The sequence below is a fragment of the Rattus norvegicus genome, chromosome 9, assembly GCF_021556685.1.
Source record: "Rattus norvegicus strain SHRSP/BbbUtx chromosome 9, alternate assembly SHRSP_T2T, whole genome shotgun sequence".
Taxonomy (NCBI): Eukaryota; Metazoa; Chordata; class Mammalia; order Rodentia; family Muridae; genus Rattus; species Rattus norvegicus.
In genome coordinates, this window is record NC_141542.1 from 79,688,177 (window position 1) to 79,707,510 (window position 19,334).

At 43.9% G+C, this 19,334-nt stretch overlaps 1 protein-coding gene and 1 long non-coding RNA gene across 6 annotated transcripts in view; one reads left to right on the forward strand and one right to left on the reverse strand.

Annotated features, from left to right (window-relative positions):
• Window positions 1–681, reverse strand: part of Ino80d (INO80 complex subunit D) — a 66,882-nt gene extending 66,201 nt beyond the window's left edge. For all 5 annotated transcript variants that reach the window (XM_087566236.1, XM_087566238.1, XM_087566233.1 and 2 more), the window contains exon 1: window positions 213–681. The gene's annotated coding sequence lies outside the window, so the exon portion shown is untranslated. The remainder of the gene's footprint in view (window positions 1–212) is intronic.
• LOC148003757 (uncharacterized) lies at window positions 446–12,794 on the forward strand. The gene is made up of 3 exons (XR_015629152.1): window positions 446–951; window positions 9,217–9,364; window positions 12,451–12,794. It is a non-coding gene; the product is annotated as an uncharacterized LOC148003757 (long non-coding RNA).
• Window positions 12,795–19,334: the final 6,540 nt, after the last annotated feature.

A 19,334-nucleotide genomic window follows, 5' to 3' on the forward strand; every position in this document is an offset into this window, starting at 1 on the left:
GGAGGCCTGAGGCGCGGGGGCAGGGCGCGGCCGCCGCGGGGCCCGAGGCCTAAGGCGCCCCCCTTCCGCAGCACTCCCGGGGCCCGGCCCGCGCAGGCCGCACTGCTCCCCGCGCTCAGTCCGCCGCCGGAACCCCCGCCGTCGCTGCCCGCGGGCGTCCCCAAGGCCCCCGGTGCCCCATTCCCGGCCACCCCAGCGCCGGCCCCACTCACCCTTTCATTCTCCGCCCGCGGCCTGGCGTGGGCCGGCGAATCCCCGGCCTCACGTAAGCGCGCTCGCCGCCCGCCCTGCTTGCGCGGCCCAGCCCGCCGCCCTACGGGAGCCCGGGGATGTGGGCCGGGCCTGGGGCCGCCTCTGCTTACCTTTCAGCTGCTTTTTTTTTTTTTTTAATTTTTTTTTCCTCCTTCCTCCCCCCCCACCCCCCCTCTCCCTCGGCTAAGCTGACAGATCAGAGAGGTGCTGGCAGTGAACTAGGAAGCTCGGCTGATACTGCTCCCTCCCTGGGCTTCAGCAAGACTCTTTCCCTGTCTAACAAGCGGGGTGAGGGTCATATTTTTATTTTGGAAACTAAAAAGTGCTCCCAGGGTCGGTGATCATTAAGGGGAAATCCCTGAATATACTCTCCAGCCAAGAAGGCAGGGCTGCCCGCCTGCACTAGAAGAGGCAGCAGCCTCCTACAGCACTACTACAGGCGCTGCGAGGACATAACACCACACAGCAGTTTCTCTGCCCTCAGAAACGACAACTTTCCTACCATCTTGGAGGCAGAGGAGAGAGGTGCCAAGAGGAGAAGTGCACCGGCTCCGGAGAAAGTACAAATTTCTACCTCTCATCTCTGGAAAAAGTCCATACTTGAGGAAAAGCAGGGAAGAAACAGAAGCAAGGTCATGTGCTCCGTGGTGGGGAATGGCTCTGCACCTTCTGATGGAAAGAAAGCTTTACAAGACACAGGTTTTACGATATTATTGTTTTCCATGTTAACTTTTTCCATGAGGGTGACAGTGGCAGCTTACTTTTTTCTTTCAGGCTAATAATGATTTTTCTCTATGGCAGGTCCAAGTTCTGTATCTGGTGGCCAGTCTGTAAATTGGCACTACAGAGACTTAGAGGTCACGGTATTGTCTTTAATTCAGTGCTCGTTTATGTTGTATGGATTCGTACTTCTGTTTTCATGTGTTAGAGTTAAGATTTTGTGGTTTTGGTATCTGAGGAGCTGAGGCTTCAGCGAATCAATTGTAAAGAGATGGCTTTTGTCTTCTCTCAAAGTAATGTAAGTAAAACCTATTGACTGCCCAGAAAGGCATAATCCAGCTGTTTATTCTTTCACGGTGCAAATAGAAGTACTGTGTATTTAAACTCTCAGTACAGCAGAGCAAACCTGTTAATCTATTGGCCCAAGAAGAAGATGACTCCTGTAAACCTAGCAACAGATTGAAAGATAGATGCCTTGAATTTTCTTCAAGTAAAATCATATATTAAGAATTATATCTAGGGGGTTGGGGATTTAGCTCAGTGGTAGAGCGCTTGCCTAGCAAGCGGAAGGCCCTGGGTTCAGTCCCCAGCTCCGAAAAAAAGAAAAAAGAAAAAAAAAGAATTATATCTAGAATTCCATCTGTGTTATTTTCTCTTCGTTTGCATAGATTATTTAATGTTCGTTTGCATAGGTAATCTTTGGTGCATTGCATCTATGGCTGTCTGCTTCTTGGAACACAGAATTGAGGGGTGTGTTTCTTTCCCTATCGTTGAAATGGTAAGAACTTTCAGTGTAGGGTCAGCCTGTTGAACGATTTTATACATTGCAAGGATGTCATGGATTTACTTTTTTATATATAATTTTTTATTTTATGTACACTGGCTGCATATATGTCTGTGTGAAGATGTTGGATCGCCTGGAACTGGAGTTACAGACAGTTGTGAGCTGTCACGTGGTTGCTGGGACTTGAAGTTGGGTTCTCTGGAAGAGCAGCCAGTGCTCTTTACTACCATTTGTCCAACCCCAGAATCCCCTCTTTTTCCTTTTCTTTCTTCTTTTTTTTCCCTTAATGAACAAACTTTAGCATATAAACAGGATCAAAGTAAACTGCACTGGGCACGGGAGACAGCCAGGTCCTCCCGCAGACTGGCACGGACTCTGGTGGAGCCGCAGTAGAGAATTGCTGGCAGAGGGAGGCATTAGAAGTAGGGGATGGCCAGGCATTTTGTATGCTGCAAGGGGATGAGGAGTTTTCATTTAAAATTCATTGCAGGGGCTGGGAAGATAGCTAAGTGGTTAAAATTCATTGCAAAGCATTTTAGGAGTAATTGGTGTTTAAAATGCCTATTTCTGAGTTATAACTTTAAGATGAGTTCAGATACTATTTGTCTGAGGGACTTTATCATCTAAATTTGAATATAAAACCTGTGAGTTTTTCTCCTTCATCGATGGGGAAAACTATAGGCATTAAAATTAACTAGTTCCTCTCCTCTTGGAGACCTTACTTGTGAGGTTGTGTGCTGTTCATATTTTGTTGTTGGTTTGCTTTGGTTTGGTTTGGAGAAAGGATCTTGCTGTATAACACAAGCTGGCACTGGACTCCGTATGTAGTTCAGGCTAGCATGGGACTCGGAGCCTTCTGCCTCTCAAGTGCCAGCATTAGTCACCCCACACCACCCAGCCCAGTATTTGTTCTGTCACATTCAGACATAAAGCGCAGTGACAAGCACAATAACAAGAAAGTAAGTGTCCATCACAGATCCCTGGTGAGCCTGAGAAGCATGTTTGCCCGCAGTGTGTTTTTCCTTTGTGTACCTTAACTTTAGGTGGATCTCCACTTTCAAGAGCTGAAGCTGCATTTTCATTAAAGTTAATAATTTTTAGGGTTTTGGGGGAGATAAGGGGTATAGGGGGTGAGACAGTGTTTCTTTGTGTAGCCCTGGCTGTCCTGGAACTTACTCTGTAGACGAGACTGGCCTCAAACTCAGAGACCCATTTTACTTCTGTCCTGGGCTTCTTTTTTTTTTTTTTTTTTTTTTTTTTTTGGTTCTTTTTTTCGGAGCTGGGGACCGAACCCAGGGCCTTGCGCTTCCTAGGCAAGCGCTCTGCCACTGAGCTAAATCCCCAACCCCTGTCCTGGGCTTCTTAAAGGCCAGTGGTGCCCAACCACGACACTTGCCACTGACCAGCTAGACTCTTTAATGTATGTATTATTTATCTCTCCACTGGTTTGGTTTGGTTTGAGACAGTCCTACTATGTAACCCTGACTGGTCTGGAACTAGACCAGGATGGCCTTGAATTCACAAAGATTCCCTTGCTTCTACCTCCTAGGTGCTGGAATTAAAGATATATACCACTGTCCTCCCCTCCCCCCTTTTTTTGAGGAATCTTCTTTCTCTGGAGTTTAGGCTGGCCTTGAACTCCCTATGTAGCCCAAAGTAAGTCTTGAACTCAAAATCCTTCTGCCATAGCCTCTGAAGTGTTATAATTATATACATCGTGACATCTTGCTAGATCTACCTTTTGCTACTAGTGGTTTTAGTATTTAGTAAAAACAGAGTAGTTCATTGTGAATATTATAGTGAAGTTATTTAAAAAAATGACAACTATATTCTGTCCTTAAAAGGTCTCTTTTGGGCTGGTGAGATGGCTCAGTGGTTAAGAGCACCGACTGCTCTTCCAGAGGTCCTGAGTTCAAATCCCAGCAACCACATGGTGGCTCACAACCATCTGTAATGGAATCTGATGCCCTCTTCTGGTGTGTCTGAAGAAAGGGACAGTGAACTTATATAAATAAATAGATAAAGAAAGAAAGAAAGAAAGAAAGAAAAAAAGAAAGAAAGAAATCTTTAAAAAAAAAAGGTCTCTTTTAAACAGTGATATATATGTATGGAAATGTAACAATTATTTTGTATGCTTACTTAAAAATTAATTTTAAAAAATCTTATTTAGACATTATAGATTTAAAGTAAAAGATTAATTGTGATCAATGTATTAGAATTCATCTGTAAATAAAAAGGCCATTCTTGGCAAATAGTTGCTGACAAAAATCACCAGTTTTTTTTCTTTAAAGAAAGAAACCACTGACAATAAAAATTGTTATTTGGGTTTATTAAGATTTTTGTTTTGCAGGAGCTTTTGGGGGGTTGTTTGTGCTGTTTTCTTTCTTGAGATGGGGGTCTCAGGTACCCTAGGCTAACCTCAACTTATATTTAGCTGATCCTTCTGTCTTTGACGTACTAGGATCATGGACGTATACCACCATTGCTCTCTCTTCTTTCTTCTGGAAACACAGGTTGACCAGACTTCTGGTCTGGACCCCTCCCCTCCCCCCCCCAAATCCCCCATTTTTTTAATATGAGCTACCATATCCAGCATATTCAAACACTTCTAAAAGCAGACTCCATACCAAACAGACCGCAATAGCTAATGCCTGTGCTCTTAGTAGGAGGAGGCTGAGGCAGGAGGCAGGAGGATGGACAGTTCCAGAGACCTTGGTTGAATGGAAGGGTGGGTATCATCCAAGCACAGAGTTGCAGTTACTACAGAGGCTGGGCAGCATAAGTGCCCCGTGTTGACTGCTCTGGTGCACCACACAGACCTGAAGTTTGCACTAAGTTCAGAGTCTGTGTGGCATTCTCCCTACCATGACTGCAGTTGAGAGGCTGTGCCTATCAATATCCACTGCACCCCAGCCTAGGCAGCTGACCCCCAAACCCTGAGGTGAATAAGTGGCTGGTAGGTGTGTGCCTAAGTTCTATATTAACATGACCATGGACTCTTCCACTCTCAGCCTTTCTGTTTTAGAAATGGTGATTGATATTATTTCTACCTAAAACAAAGATTTGGCTTTTATTGTGGTCACTGGGTCTTGCAAGAAACTGTTTCTGAATAGAGTAGATATGTGATAGCTTTAGATTATTTCAGTGTGAAATGTCTGGAAAGAAAGAAAGAAAGAGAGAGAGAGAGAGAGAGAGAGAGAGAGAGAGAGAGAGAGAAAGAAAGAAAGAGAGAAAGAAAATACACAAGTTTAAGGTATATTAAACTCGTAGGCATGGTGGCACACATCTTTAATCCCAGAAACTAGGTAGGCAGAGGCAGACAGATCTCTTCAAGCTCAAGGCCAGCCTGGTGTATATACAGAAATAATTAGTGAAACCCTTACTCTAGGTAGGTAGGTAGGTAGGTCGGTCGGTCGATCGATCGATCGATCGATCGATAGATAGATATCTCTGATTCAAATGTAGTCAAAATACAGATAATCTAAACTCTAACACTTATCCAGGACCACTCAGACCTGAGGACTGTTACCTGATCTTATGCTAAACAAGAAAGGAATCTGAGAGTTCCTGAGAGGGCTGCTGGTTTATTTGTGTTAAGTCTCCTCAAAACACAACAGGTCCCCTTCCAGAACTAGGTGACCAATGACTGTGCTAAGAGCAGGCCCTTTCCAAGCTATAGATAGAGAATGTGACAGTGTCACATTGGGGGACATTATTTCTCCCAGTGTTAAGAAAATAACTCTCTACCACAAGTCACATCTTAAGTGATCTTTAGGTTCTGTTTGTTGTTTGTTTGTTTTTGTTTTTTATTAAAGCTTCAAAACAAGATTAAAGGTTGAATTTAGGAAGAATTAGCAATGATAGTCAATCTTTTCTGTAATTTATAATGAGAAGAAAAAAAGTGTCCCCAGAGTGCTGGTTAGTTAAATATTGTCGTAAGGAGAGAAATCCATTGAGACCTCAGGATAATAAGCAGGGGTTAGCAGAAAGGTGACACTTCATTTCTATGACATTTCTGGCTAAACAAGCTTTTGTAGACCCGCTGGGAATGTAACCACTATTTCCATGGGAAAATAAATCCCAGGTTCCAGACAAGTAATTTAGAGATGTTGTGGAACACAGCCACTAATAAATTTAGACTTGTGTGCTCCAGAGTCCCCATCACACCGCTCTAATAGATGGCCAGAGTTCAGTAGTATGGGGAAATGGGGTAAATCCTGTGCATAAGATGAAGATTAACTATGATCATAGCTCAGAGGAGAAGACTGTCAAAGGCAGAAACGATTGTAGTACAGAAGAAAGGGAAACCTCAGTGACTCAAACTAGTCCATTCCCCTTTATCCTGCATGCAGTGAAGCTCCTAGGTGTCACATGATGTTATAGATATTTGTGTTGTGTTTTGTTTTATTCTGTTTTGTCTTGCTCTAGTAAGAGAGACAAGGTCTCAGACTTGCCTGGAATTAACTCCGTAAACCAGACTGGCCTGGAAACTGTGGCAATCCTTCAGTCCCAGACCCCCAAGTGTTATGATTACAGGCATTCATTAGCCATCATGTCTGCCTCTTCTCTTAGACTTAAAACCAGGAAGAGAAACAGTGTGGTGGCTCAGCAGAGAAAGACGCTGCACAACCCTGGCAACGTGGGTTCAATCCCTGGCCCCCACACAAAGGTAGTAGGAGAGATCTGACTCCACAAAGCTATCCTCCGACCTTCACATGTACACTGTAGCACTCATGCCTCCAACACTGCCATCCAGTAACAAATAGTTCTCCTCTAATCAGAATAAGAAAGAAACAAGACAAGAGCAGGTAAATTTCCCCTAAGCTTTACTCAGCCTTCTGTTACCTGGTCCTCTACTACTCCTTGTTATGCTTTCATCTCTGTCTAAAGGTGACAGGGCAGAACGTTACCCAGCATAACCAAGGCCTAGAGTTTGATCCCCAACACTGGTGTCAAAAGTGGCTTTAACATAGTGTGTCTGGGTGTGCTTCTGGACTGGGTCAAAAGAAAGTGAAGTGAAACACTGCTGTTGTGTTAAGGGTGAAATGTGTGGCATTGTCACACATGAGATGGATGGATGGATGGATGGATGGATGGATGGATGGATGGACGGATGGACGGACGGACGGACGGGCAGACAGACCGACAGACAGATATTCTCCATTCTCGACTTAGATTTAAATCCAAGGAATTGAGGAGCCTGAGGAAACCTTAAGATTACTGGCTTAAATTTAACGCTTGCCCCTGTGTATGACGAGCATTCCCATACACACACACACACACACACAGACAGACAGCAGACACACACACATGTTGCATGTAGTTTTATGCTACTGCCTTTGCTCCGGGACGGCTGTGCTACTAGCCCCTAACTGACTTCCCTTGAATCCTCGGACAAAAGACACACACATGTTCCTTTTTGTTGGCACAATTGCTGGGCACTGAGATCTCCCACCTAGAAAACTGTGCCCTTACCAATTTATTATCTCCATCTCTCTGCCTGCCCTAAACTTCAGTGGCTAGTGCCACCTAGCCCCTGTCAAACATCCCTGGCCGCCTGCCTACAGCAGTGGCCACAGCTTTCAGCTCCCCAAGACCTCACAAGGTTGCTGTGTCCTTCTCCCTCCAAAGGATGGCAGAAACCCTCTCTCCTTCCTTGAATCTGCCTTTTCTGGGACCCAGAAGTCCCGCCTACCTTTTGCCCAACAATTGGCCCCAACCTTCTTTACTGAACCAACTGGGGAACAGGACCTTAGCATCAGAACCACCCCCTTCACACTCTCTCTCTCTCTCTCTCTCTCTCTCTCTCTCTCTCTCTCTCTCACACACACACACACACACACACACACACACACACACACACACACACACAGACAGAGTTGTTGGCAGCTCTAAATACATCCATGAGAATTTGTTGACTAATCAGGATGTGTCCCTATCTAGAACATCTCATCAAAATGTAGTGTGTCCATGCAGTTCAGGTCACCCTGCTTCAGACACAAGAAGGAGCCAACAAAATACATGGAATCGATGAGAGAAAAAGAAACACAGCAATGCAAGAGCTTTTCTTGTGGAAAATCAAATGAAATAGGTGTTGTGGCCATACCTATCATGTTACACTGGGCTTTTTGTCCACTGATGACCTTGCAGGAAGTGATTAGCTGATAAGGGCTCTGTCTTTGTAGGTGGACTGATCCACCGATAATTCATAATCTGATGGCATTATTGGGTGCTTGTTGGAAGAAGTGGGCCACTGACGGTGTGCGTTTGAGGAATGTATCTTGTCCCCAGCTGTGCTTCTAGGCTTCTGCTTCCTGATTGCCTGGATGTAAGCAGCTTTACTCCTATATATCTATCTACCATGATGCTCTGCCTCACGATGGCCTAGAAACCTCTGAAACAGTGAGCCAAAATAAATCTGCCCACCCTTTCGATTGGGTTTTTTTTTCTTCTTCTTCTGATATTTGGCACATCAAAGGAAGTCTACACGCACATGGGTCGATACTAAAGTCCATGAAAGAAGATTCTCTCAACATCGCTTATCTACAAATCAAAAATAATGCTTGGGGGGGCTGGAGAGATGGCTCAGCGGTTAAGAGCACCCGACTGCTCTTCCAGAGGTCATGAGTTCAATTCCCAGCAACCACATGGTGGCTCACAACCATCTGTAAAGAGATCTGATGCCCTCTTCTGGTGTATCTGAAGACAGCTACAGTGTACTTATATATAATAAATGAATAAATAAAAAAAATTAAGAATCATTTTAAAAAAAAATAATGCTTGGATCTAAAGAGAAATGTGTAAAAAAGAAAGAAGGAAATGCTGGAGAGAGAGAAGGAGAAAAAAAGGTGTTAAAGATGTTGTTTTTGCTTTATTTTGAGACATGTTCATATAGCCCATGATGGCCTAGAACCCTCTTTGTAGTCAAGAATAGCCTTGAACTTTTGATCCCTTTGCCTCTATGTGTAGAATCCTGGCATTGCAGGCATGAACCAACATGCCCGGTTTATGCAGAACTGATGCTAGGACCCAGGGCTTCGTGCCTGTTAGATGAGAACTTTGCTGTTCCCAATTGAGCTATCTCCCCAGCCCCAAACGAAGCACTTTTCATACAGCAAGCCCCAGTCATGCATAGCTTATTTTAAAAAGGCACAAGTGGGCTCTGATTTAAAGGGTAACTTTTTCTTTTTCCTGAGAGTTGCTGTCACTATGTTATGTCTCTGTACCATAACAAAAAAAATGGAGGGATGTCTTTCATTATACAAGTTTCCTTTAAATCATTGTGGGGTTGAGGGTGACAGATGACCACATATGATGGGGACCCAACCTTTCAACTGGGAAAATAAAAGTAAATCTTCCCATAGTCATAAACTATTTCTGTTTCCACAGAAGTTGTATGTCTATTCCAAATATATTAGGAGCAATTATGTAATTTACTACCAACAGAATTTATCTTTCAGATGTCGCAACAATGGGTCACCTCCGTTTGTGGTAGGATACACAGGTGTTTCCTGTTGCCCTGTCCAGGATGATGTTAACATCAACCTCAGAGAAGGCCGTTGGGCCAGCCTGGAGCCAAATGTTAGCCACTTTGTCTGTATTGAGGAGGTAGGGAGCACTGTTCCTTAAAATTTATTTATTTGTTTCTGGTTTTGAGACAAGATTATCACACTATATGGCTCTGGGTAGCCTGCTACTCACTGCGTAGCCCACACAGGCTGCAAAATCACAGGACCCCTTCCAACTTAACTTGACTAGCTCTGTAATCAAAGGCAAGTACCATTGTGCCCAAGAGCAGGACTGCGAGGTGGCCCAGCAGTTGAGAACACACCGAAGGACCTGGGTCCAATTCCAAGCACTCACACAGTGCCTAACAACCATCTGTAACTCCCAGTGCCAAGGGATCTAACACCCTCTTCTGGCCTCTGTGGGTACCAGGCAAGCATGTGGTACACAGACATACATGTATGAAAAACACCCATACTCATAAAATATAAATAAATAAAATTTAAGAGCAATAAATCCGATTGCCTTATACAACAGTAGTTACTAGTGGTCAGATAAGTTATCACAATTAAGTGTGTCTACCACTGAGACAAACTAAGAAAACAATTCATGTCAGCATGGCAATGCACACACCTATCCCAGTAGGAAAGAAGCTGAGGCAGGCTAATACCATGAGTTCAAAAGTTCAAGACCAGCTGGACCAACATAGCGTAACTCCATGTCAAAGTAAGTAGGACTGAGGATGTAGTTCTCTTGGGAACGTGTTTCCCTAGCATGCATAAAGCCCCGGGTTCGATCTTCAGCACTGTATAAGCAGGGTGTAGCAGTCTGCACCGATAATCCCAGCAGCTAAAGGCAAGATCTGAACTTTCAAGGTCATCATCAGATACACATGGAAACTATGTTCCAAACCACGTGGGGTTGGGAGTGGGAGAAGGTAAGTAGAATGGCAAGATACCAGATACTGTTCTAAAAAATGCCATGTAACTGTTCTCCAAGGCTATTTGTCTTTTGTTGCTATTGTTAGAAGGAAATTTCTGTTTTCTTCAGATCAAATACATATGTGTGTATACATATATATATAGAGTACATATGTGTTCCAATATGGAATCTTTATTTTCTGCTGGAGTAGTACGCTACTGTTCTCTTGTTTCCAGAACTATCTTAGCTGAGATGAGAGAAATTAAGATTCTTTAAAGATATATTTATTTGGGCTGGAGAGATGGCTCAGTGGTTAAGAGCACTGGCTGCTCTTCCAGAGGTCCTGAGTTCAAATCCCAGCAACCACATGGTGGCTCATAACCATCTGTAATGGGATCTGATGCCCTCTTCTTGTGTCTGAGCAGCTACAGTATACTTACATATAATAAATATTTTTTAAATGATATATTTATTTTATGTGTCAAAGTGTTTTATCTATGTGTATGAAAGTGCGAGTGCCCTCAGAAGCCAAAAGGTGGCACTGGCTCCTGAGGCTGGAGTTAGAACAGTTGTAAGCCAACATGTAGGTTCTGGGAAGGAAACTGAGTCCGTCACAAGAGCAATAAGAAAATGTGAAAGATTCTTTTAAGCAGTGAGAAAAATTTGTGTATTTATAGTTCTGTTTGCTGAGTTCTCTGCCCAAACAATATTTCTAATACTGTTGGTTGCAGCGACACATGCGTGTCTGCCTGTAGCCCCAAATTCTCTAGAGACTGAAGCACCAAATCACTACAGCCCGAGAGTTTGAAGTCTGTCTGGGCAATAGAACAAGGCCTAGAAGGTAGAGAGAGAGAGAGGGAAGAGGAAAGGGGGAGAGGGAGGAAGAGGGAGGGAGAGGGAAGAGGGAGGGGAGGGAAGTGGGAGGGAGAGGGAGGGAGGGAGTAACCAAATTTAGCATGTAAACATTCTGGGCATCTGTGGGGTTTTCTCATTTCAACCAATTCTCCCAACTCACTGGATATAACAGAGTGTCCTACAGCTCAGTCAAAAGTGGCACTGTGACACCAATTACCAAGAGTCATCATCAGACCACACAGTTTAGTGGCTCAGTCCCACAAGACAACCTCACTTCAGATGCTAGGCCCAAGCATCAGGTCCTCAGGCTACCCCCAATTCTATCCATGTGGCCAAAGTCAGGTTGTCCTACAACCTCTAGCTTGATGATTTGCCAGAACTGCGTATCCAAACAGCAACACCCATGGTTTATTATCAAGTCTAACCCTAGAACATCGAAACAGAAGAGCAAGATGACCAGGACTGTGGAAGAGCTGAAGGGGCACAGGGTTTCGGTGGCTTCTGGACACATCACCCTCTGAGCTCCAATGTGTGTCCTCCATCCCGGATGCGTTCATACCCTGGCATGTGGAATACTGATGGTCAGGCACGTAGACATGCTTAATTATTAACTCCATCTCCTGCCCCTATCCTTCCCTGGGGCCATGGGGTAAGCAAAGTTTTCAGGCCTCTGATCAAGGTTTGGTCTTTCTGGTCTCTATTTATTCCTAAGCTGTTTGGGGGCAGTTCAAGAGTCACTCATTAGAGAGATACTCTTTTGACCCAGGAATTCTAGGAGCTTTCAGAACTCTGTGGACCAGGGACAATGGCCAAATATCAGCACAGGAGGTACACACATCTGTCATCTGGAAGTTATGAGGGGGCTTAGAGGCTTTGTGTCAGGAAACAAGGACAGAGAGCATGTATATGTTTCTTATACAATACATACACACTAACTGTTTGTTTAGGGCTGGGGATGGAGAGATGGCTCAGTGGTTAAGAGTCAAGGTTCAGTTCTCAGCACCACGTGAAGGTTCAGAGGTAACCCTAGTTCCAGAGGCTCTGAGGTCTTCTGATCTCTGAGGGTAGAGAGGCCTGTGGGGAAGGAGAACACAGGCAACACAATGGCGACACTCTTACACTTAGTAAACTAATAAAGCTTTTTTAAAAAATCCTTCACGTTAAGAGCACCCGACTGCTCTTCCAGAGGTCATGAGTTCAATTCCCACATGGTGGCTTACAACCATCTGTAAAGAGATCTGATGCCCTCTTCTGGTGTATCTGAAGACAGCTACAGTGTACTTATATATAATAAATGAATAAATCATATAATAAATGAATAAATCTTTAAAAAAAAAGAAAAAGAAATAAAAAATCCTTCACAAATGTATTAATTGCTCTAATTTTCCCTTTTGGATTATTCTCATTAACAGGTACTCTTCATAATCTATACCATTAAGGAACAACAGTTGAACCAGGCTGTCTCTGCTTCCCAAATGCTGAGGTGGACCCTAACGTGCCCAGCATATGCTGTCCTTCGAAGCACACCAGCTCTTCCAAAATCAAACCACCCTACTGAACAGAGCAGCTGTGTCTCCATAATCCCAGCCTTCGGCAAGTGGAGGCAGGAGGATGAGGTCATGGTGACCCTCAGCAACCTACAGAATTTAAAGCCAAGCCTGAACAACACGAGACAAAACAAAACAAAGGTACAAAGCAAGTCGGGGAAAAGCTGTAGTAAATGAAAATAGGACATTAATACACACATATTAAGCAATAGGACAAGGTCACGGGAATATTTTCCAGTTCTTTTTAATGTTTCTCTGTGTGTGTGTGTGTGTGTGTGTGTGTGTGTGTGTGTGTGTGTGTGTGTGTGTGTTTACATGGGCCATGGCACGGATGTGGAGGTCAGAGGGCAACTTTAAGGAGTCATTTTTATCCCACCACATGGGGATCACATTCAGGTGGTGAGGTGCCTTTCCCCGTTGAGCCATCTCACCAGCTGTCAGCTAGGAATGTTTCAGCACACTACAAACACTCTTGTTTCAAGAAGGAAGTTCTTTTTACTGGGCCTAGTGGCATACATCTTTAACCACAGCACAGAGACAGAGGCAGGCGGATCTCTATGAGTTTGAGGCCAGCCTGGTCTACGTAGTGACTTCCAGGTTAGCAGAGCTACAAAAAAAAAAAAAAAAAAAACAAAAACAAAAAAAAACATATATATACTTATTTTTAATTACAGATAATGGTATGTGCAGGAGAGTTCAGGTACCCTCAAGGATCAGAATCCCCTGGGCCTGGAGTTGCAGGGGATTGGGAGCTGCCCTGTGTGGGGATTGGGACAGAATGAGTCCTCTGCAAGTGTAGTAGGTGCTCCTAACCACTGAGCCATCTCTCAGTATAGTTCTTTTCACCTTAACAACTGGACACACCAGCAAGATGGTCCAGCAACTTGAGTCTATTCCCCAGAATCCACACAGCAGGCAGAAAGAGAACCAACCCCTGAAGAGAGAGAGAGAGAGAGCGAGAGAGAGAGAGAGAGAGAGAGAGAGAGAGAGAGGTTTACAAAAGGAATAAAACAACTGGAAGATACCAAATTCTAGCAGGTGGTTTAAGTCTCATTGCCTCTCCCAATGCTAGGTGACTTGTGCATTCCTGTATTTTGTTAGCAGTCTACCTCAGAGCTCCTCAGTTTCACACTCTATGCTTCCCCAGTTACTCAGTCCTTCCTGTCTTTCCTGACCTCATCACTCTGGAAGAGTACTGATCTTAATTTGGTAGAATGTCTCTTACTTTGGTTTTTCCCCACTGTTTTTGTGTTTGTTTGTTTGTTTGTTTGATTGATTGATTGTTTTTATGATTAGACGAGGGTTGGAATATTCTCTGCAAGAATCTCAGATGTAATGACCTGCAGGTGATGCCAATGTATTACTAATAACTATATCATTTTCTAGTGCCTCCATAACAAGTACCACAGATTTAGCATCTGAAAGCAACACCCATTTATTATCTCACTTAATATCTCATATTTTATTATTATCTTCTGGTGGTCAGAACTACGAGTGACTTCTGCACCTACCTAGAAATCACAATGCAAAACCTCTGTGGGCTGGACAGCCTTCTCATCAAGGTTAGGTACCAGTCAATTCCTTGAGGTTATATACTGAATGGCTGTCCTGTTGGCTGGCAGGTGAGACTCCCTCTAAGCTATTAGAGTATATTTCCATATGATTGTCACATGACCCCCATCTACAAAGTCATTGACCCCCACTGCAAACAGTCCTCACACTTTCTCTGCTTCTAGACTCAAGTTCACAATGTAGCATAAAGTTGGGCATGTGGCCCACTCCTGTAATCCCATCACCCGGAAGGAAGCCTGAAGTTAGGCACTGCCGCAAATCTGAGTCCAACCCAGAGTATGAGCTGAGACCACAGTGTGAGACCTATTTCAAAGAAAGGAAGAGGATGGGGCAAGAAGGGAGGGAGGGAAAATGGCTGTCTCCTCTAGAGTTGTTTTCACTGGTGGTGTTAAGCCATGGGCACTGAACTTGAACCCCTGCAGCAGCAGTACGAGCCCCATGCTTTTATTTTTCTAAAAATAAACCTGTTAATCATAAATGGAAAAAACCAAGTTCGTAGTGGAGAAATCCAGAAAGCAATATTTTAACTAGTGGTCAGTGTTATCATCATCACTAGCGAAGTTGGTAAAATTCTGGTTGCCCACTCCTTCCCATCCTGCATAAGGATGGTGGGTGGCTCACAACCATCTGTAATCCCAATTCAAGAGGATCTGACACCCATTTCTGACATCCTTGGGCACCAGGCATGTACATGGTACACACACACATATATATACATTCAGGCCAACATGCACATTAAGCAAAATCGCTTTATTCTAATTAAGTCACAAAAACACCACACCTGGTTGGAGGAAGCTACTTAAACACCTGTCCAGTCCCAAGCTATACATCTTGGTGAACTTCTATATACCTACAACGGCCATTCTGAAGACAAGGGGCTTTGCTTAGGGCTTTACACTTTTTTTTAATATTTATTTATTTTATGTGTATTAGTACACTGTAGCTGTCTTCATGCACATCAGAAGAAGGCATCAGATCCCATTACAGATGCTTGTGAGCCACCATGTGGTTGCTTGGATTTGAACTCAGGACCCCTGGAAGAGCAGTCAGTGCTCTTAACCGCTGAGCCATCACTCTAGCACACGGCTTTACACTTTACTACTAACTACATTTTGTATTTAATCTTGAAGTTGTTGCATAATTAAGTTTTTGAGGGAGATATTTGTGTCTATGCAAATGCTCTATTTCTCTGCAATACGTGTCTTTTCTTGTATGAGCTCACTGTATGCTAGTTTCTTCTATGTGCTAATTACGTGTGCTCTGCTTTGTCAGGGAATCTTGCTGTATCTCAGGCTTGCTTTAATGCTCAGTCTGTTGTCAGCCTACCAAATCCTGAGATTAGAAGTAGGTGTCTCTACACCTGGCTTAAGTTACCACAAGCTTAATTAATGGCCTAAGCCAACACAAATGTATTAGCTTGTCATTCTGGAAACAAAACTCCAAAATAGTATTTACTTGGCTAAAATTACGATGTTAGTAAGAGGTGTGGTGACCTCCATCACACCTTCATGTATGACCTACTATGCACACAGTTTATCTTGGCACTTGGCAGGAAGCCCTCCTGGTCACAACAGCTAGTCCTAGCTAGTCCAAGCAAACAATAACAAAAGGTCTTAGGACCGTCCCATTCCCAGACACAGCAGGAATACCCCATAGCCCTCCTTCAGTAGCGTTCCTGTCTTTACCTTGACAGGCGGCAGCAGCAGATCCTCCAGTCTCCCTCCGACTCTGTTCTAGATGCCTTCCTCTAAGGACTCTGGTTTGAGGCCCACCTGGACCATACAGGGTCATCTCCCCATTTTAAGACATTTAATGTATTAACATGTATAAAATGTCTTTTGCTGTGCAAGCCTGTTCACAGGTCCAAGCATGGCACCCTTGAGAGCTGCTATTCTACTTCCCACATGAACATATTTGGACTAATGAGATAATTGATCAATCTATCATAAAGCTATTTTTTCTGTTTTAAGATGGAGTCCCTGCTATGTGGCCCAAGCTTGCAATGTGTCACCATGCCCTGTATAGAAAGTGATATTGTTGGGGTTGTAGATTAAACTAGGGATCCCTACAATGCTAAGCAAGTACTCTACACTGAGAATAAGCGCCACACTCTTTTGCTTGTTTCTTTAAATAGGGTCTCCAGCCCCCTCTAGGGATGACCTTGACCTCCTAGTCATCTGTTTCCACCTCCCAATTGCTAGGATACTAGGCATGTGCGGGCATACCCTGTGTGTGCGGTGCTGGGGACCAGACTCTGGGCTTCATACACACAAGGCAAACGCTCTGCCAAGCACCAAACAATTAATTGTTGTGTTTTGTTTGGAGAGAGGTTCTCACTCTAGTCCAGGCTACACGGGAACTCATGATGACCTCAAATTCACAGTAATCCTCCTGCCTCAACTAGCCAAGTACTGAATACACATATTATACATACTATTATAAAATATTATAATATATTATTAATATAATAATAGCAATATTATTATATTATGTGTTGTATAATACATAATATTATATAATTATTACATATAGTAGCCACAACTGTGCCTGGTGCTTTTAAAAAAACTGTATTTGTGCATTTGTCTAAATCTTTAATAAAAGTAAAAGTCATTAATTCCCCCCTGGCAGGACACTGGTTTCAATTCTGTCCTCTAGCAACAATGAAAACTGTCAACCCATCTGTCTGTTCCTCTCTTTCATGTTTGTACCAGCAGCACAGATTTTTACCCAGCTGTAAAATTAATGATTCTAATCCACCCTACTGTGCTACTCTGCTGTATAAAGAGCGGTTTGTAAACCCCACACACATCCCTGGCTGGGAATTACATCTTTAGAGCCACATAAAAAGAGTAAAATCGGGTTGGGGATTTAGCTCAGTGGTAGAGCGCTTGCCTAGGAAGCGCAAGGCCCTGGGTTCGATCCCCAGCTCTGAAAAAAAAAAAAAAAAAGAACAAAAAAAAAAAAAAAAGAGTTAAATCATGTAAGCCAGGCATAGTCATGCATGCAGTGGCTGCAATAACCCAGGAGGCTCGCAAAAGAGGTTCACGTCTGCTGAAGATTTTGGAGTCAGACTAGGCAACATAGTAAGATCCTATCTCAAAAGAAAAACATTTAAAAATAAATAAATGTTCTCATCCTATTCTTGGCCGTAATGCATTCTTACTCTTTATTCACTTATTCATTGAGTAAATGTTTATTGAATATCTGACTTTGGAAAGCACTGTCGTAAATATTGGTGACAAACAGTGAGATGTAACAAACCATAATTTAAAAGACAGAAAAGCTGCTTTCAGTAGCTTAATCTCAGGATCATCTGAGTAGCTAAAGTAGCCTTCCTAAGAGCAGTTTTATAAGTGGAGTTTCCCCTCATTGTTTCAACTGACACGAAATAGGTACTTGGTGTAAAGCACTGTGTGCCAACAGCGGTGGTGGTGGGCAGTGGGAGACGAGAGGACCAGGAGGACCCAAGGCCAGCCGAGAGCACAGGAGACCCTGTCTCAACAAAAGGGCTAAGGAGATTATCAGTAGGCAACGGGGCTTGCTGTACAGGTCTGGATACCTGAATCCAGTGGTAGAAGTTTGAAAATGGAGGAGAGAAAAATAAAATCAGTCAGTCTTTTTGAAAAGAGTTCAAAGACAGCCTGGACTATGCAGTGAGGACACCCCACACCCCTCTGCACACACAGAAGGAAGTTATTTAATTCTTTCTGTTTTAGTGCTGAGCTTCCCACTGGTTGCATTAGGAATCACTCTGGGACTAGAGAAATGGCTCAGCCCTTGCCGTTGTCGCAGAGGACCCAGTTCAACCCCCATTACCTACACGGCAGCTTACAACTGTCACACAACTCCAGTTCTAGAAACCAGTACCGTCTTCTGAACTCAGAGGGCATTAGGCACAGACACACACATGCAGACGAAACCCATAAAATAAACATTTGTATAGCCACAGGATTCTCAGTGTCTGCTCCCGTTCTTTGAGACTTGTTTTACATTTTATGCGTATAAGTTTTGCCTGCGCATGCGTATGTGTACCACCGGAGTGTCTGGTATCCTTGGAGGTTCAGAGGAAGGTGTCAGATCTGCCAGAACCGGAGTTACAGACAGTTGTGAGCTGTTGTGTGGGTGCTGGGAACGAAACCGGAGTCCTCTGCTATAGCCGCAAGTGCCCCACTGAGCAAGTCTCCAGCCCCCACTCTCATTCTTAAAGATCAGACTCTTGTGGGTGAATCTGTGGTTTAGTTCTGTAATCCAAGGTCTTCAGGAAATGAGGCAAGAAGGTTCTAGATGCCAGGCCAGTCTTAGTAAGATTCTGTCAGAGAAAATCGCTTTAAAAGGGCTGGAGACACAGCTCAGAGGTAGAACACATACCTAGTTTGGGTGAGGCACTAAAGTACCCAAGAGTCCCAGAGGAGAAGGAAAGCTAAAGTGGAGGTCCTACTGCCATCCCCAGTGGTGCCTATGTGTCACTCCGGCACTAAGGGGGTTGAGAAAGAAGTGTCGCAAGTTCAAAGAAAGCCTGGGCTACCTCAGGAGGCCCTGTCTCGAAGGCAGCAAACTTACTTACAAATGTGGAATTCCTAGAACTGCCTAATGCTGAACATGATACTAGCAGCCGTACTTGGTGGGGCAAGCCTATAACCCCAGCATTGGGAAGGCTGAGGCAGCAGCATTGCTGCAGTTCTCTTGGCCACATAGTGGCTTTCAGGTGTCCAAAGAATGTCTCAAAAATAAAAAGTAGCAATAACTACTTTGTGGATGACATTATCCTAGCATTGCCATCTCACAGGTAATGGAGTACAGTGACGGTTAACTTTCCATTGGAGACAGGTCTTCCTGTATCCCAGACTGGCCTTGAACTTGCTATGCAGCCAAGGATGACCTTGAACTATATTTTTTTTTAGATTTATTTATTTTAGCTATAGAAGTACACTGCAGCTGCCTTCAGACACACCAGAAGAGAGCATAGGATCCCATTACAGATGGTTGTAAGCCACCATGTGGTTGCTGGGAATTGAACTCAGGATCTCTGGAAGAGCAGTCAGTGCTCTTAACCGCTGAGCCATCTCTCCAGCCCGACCTTGAACATTTTTAAAAGCATTTACATTTTGTTATGAGTGTATTGCCTGCATGTATGTCTGTAGGCCATGTGCATGCTGAGTGCCCATGGAGGTCAGAAG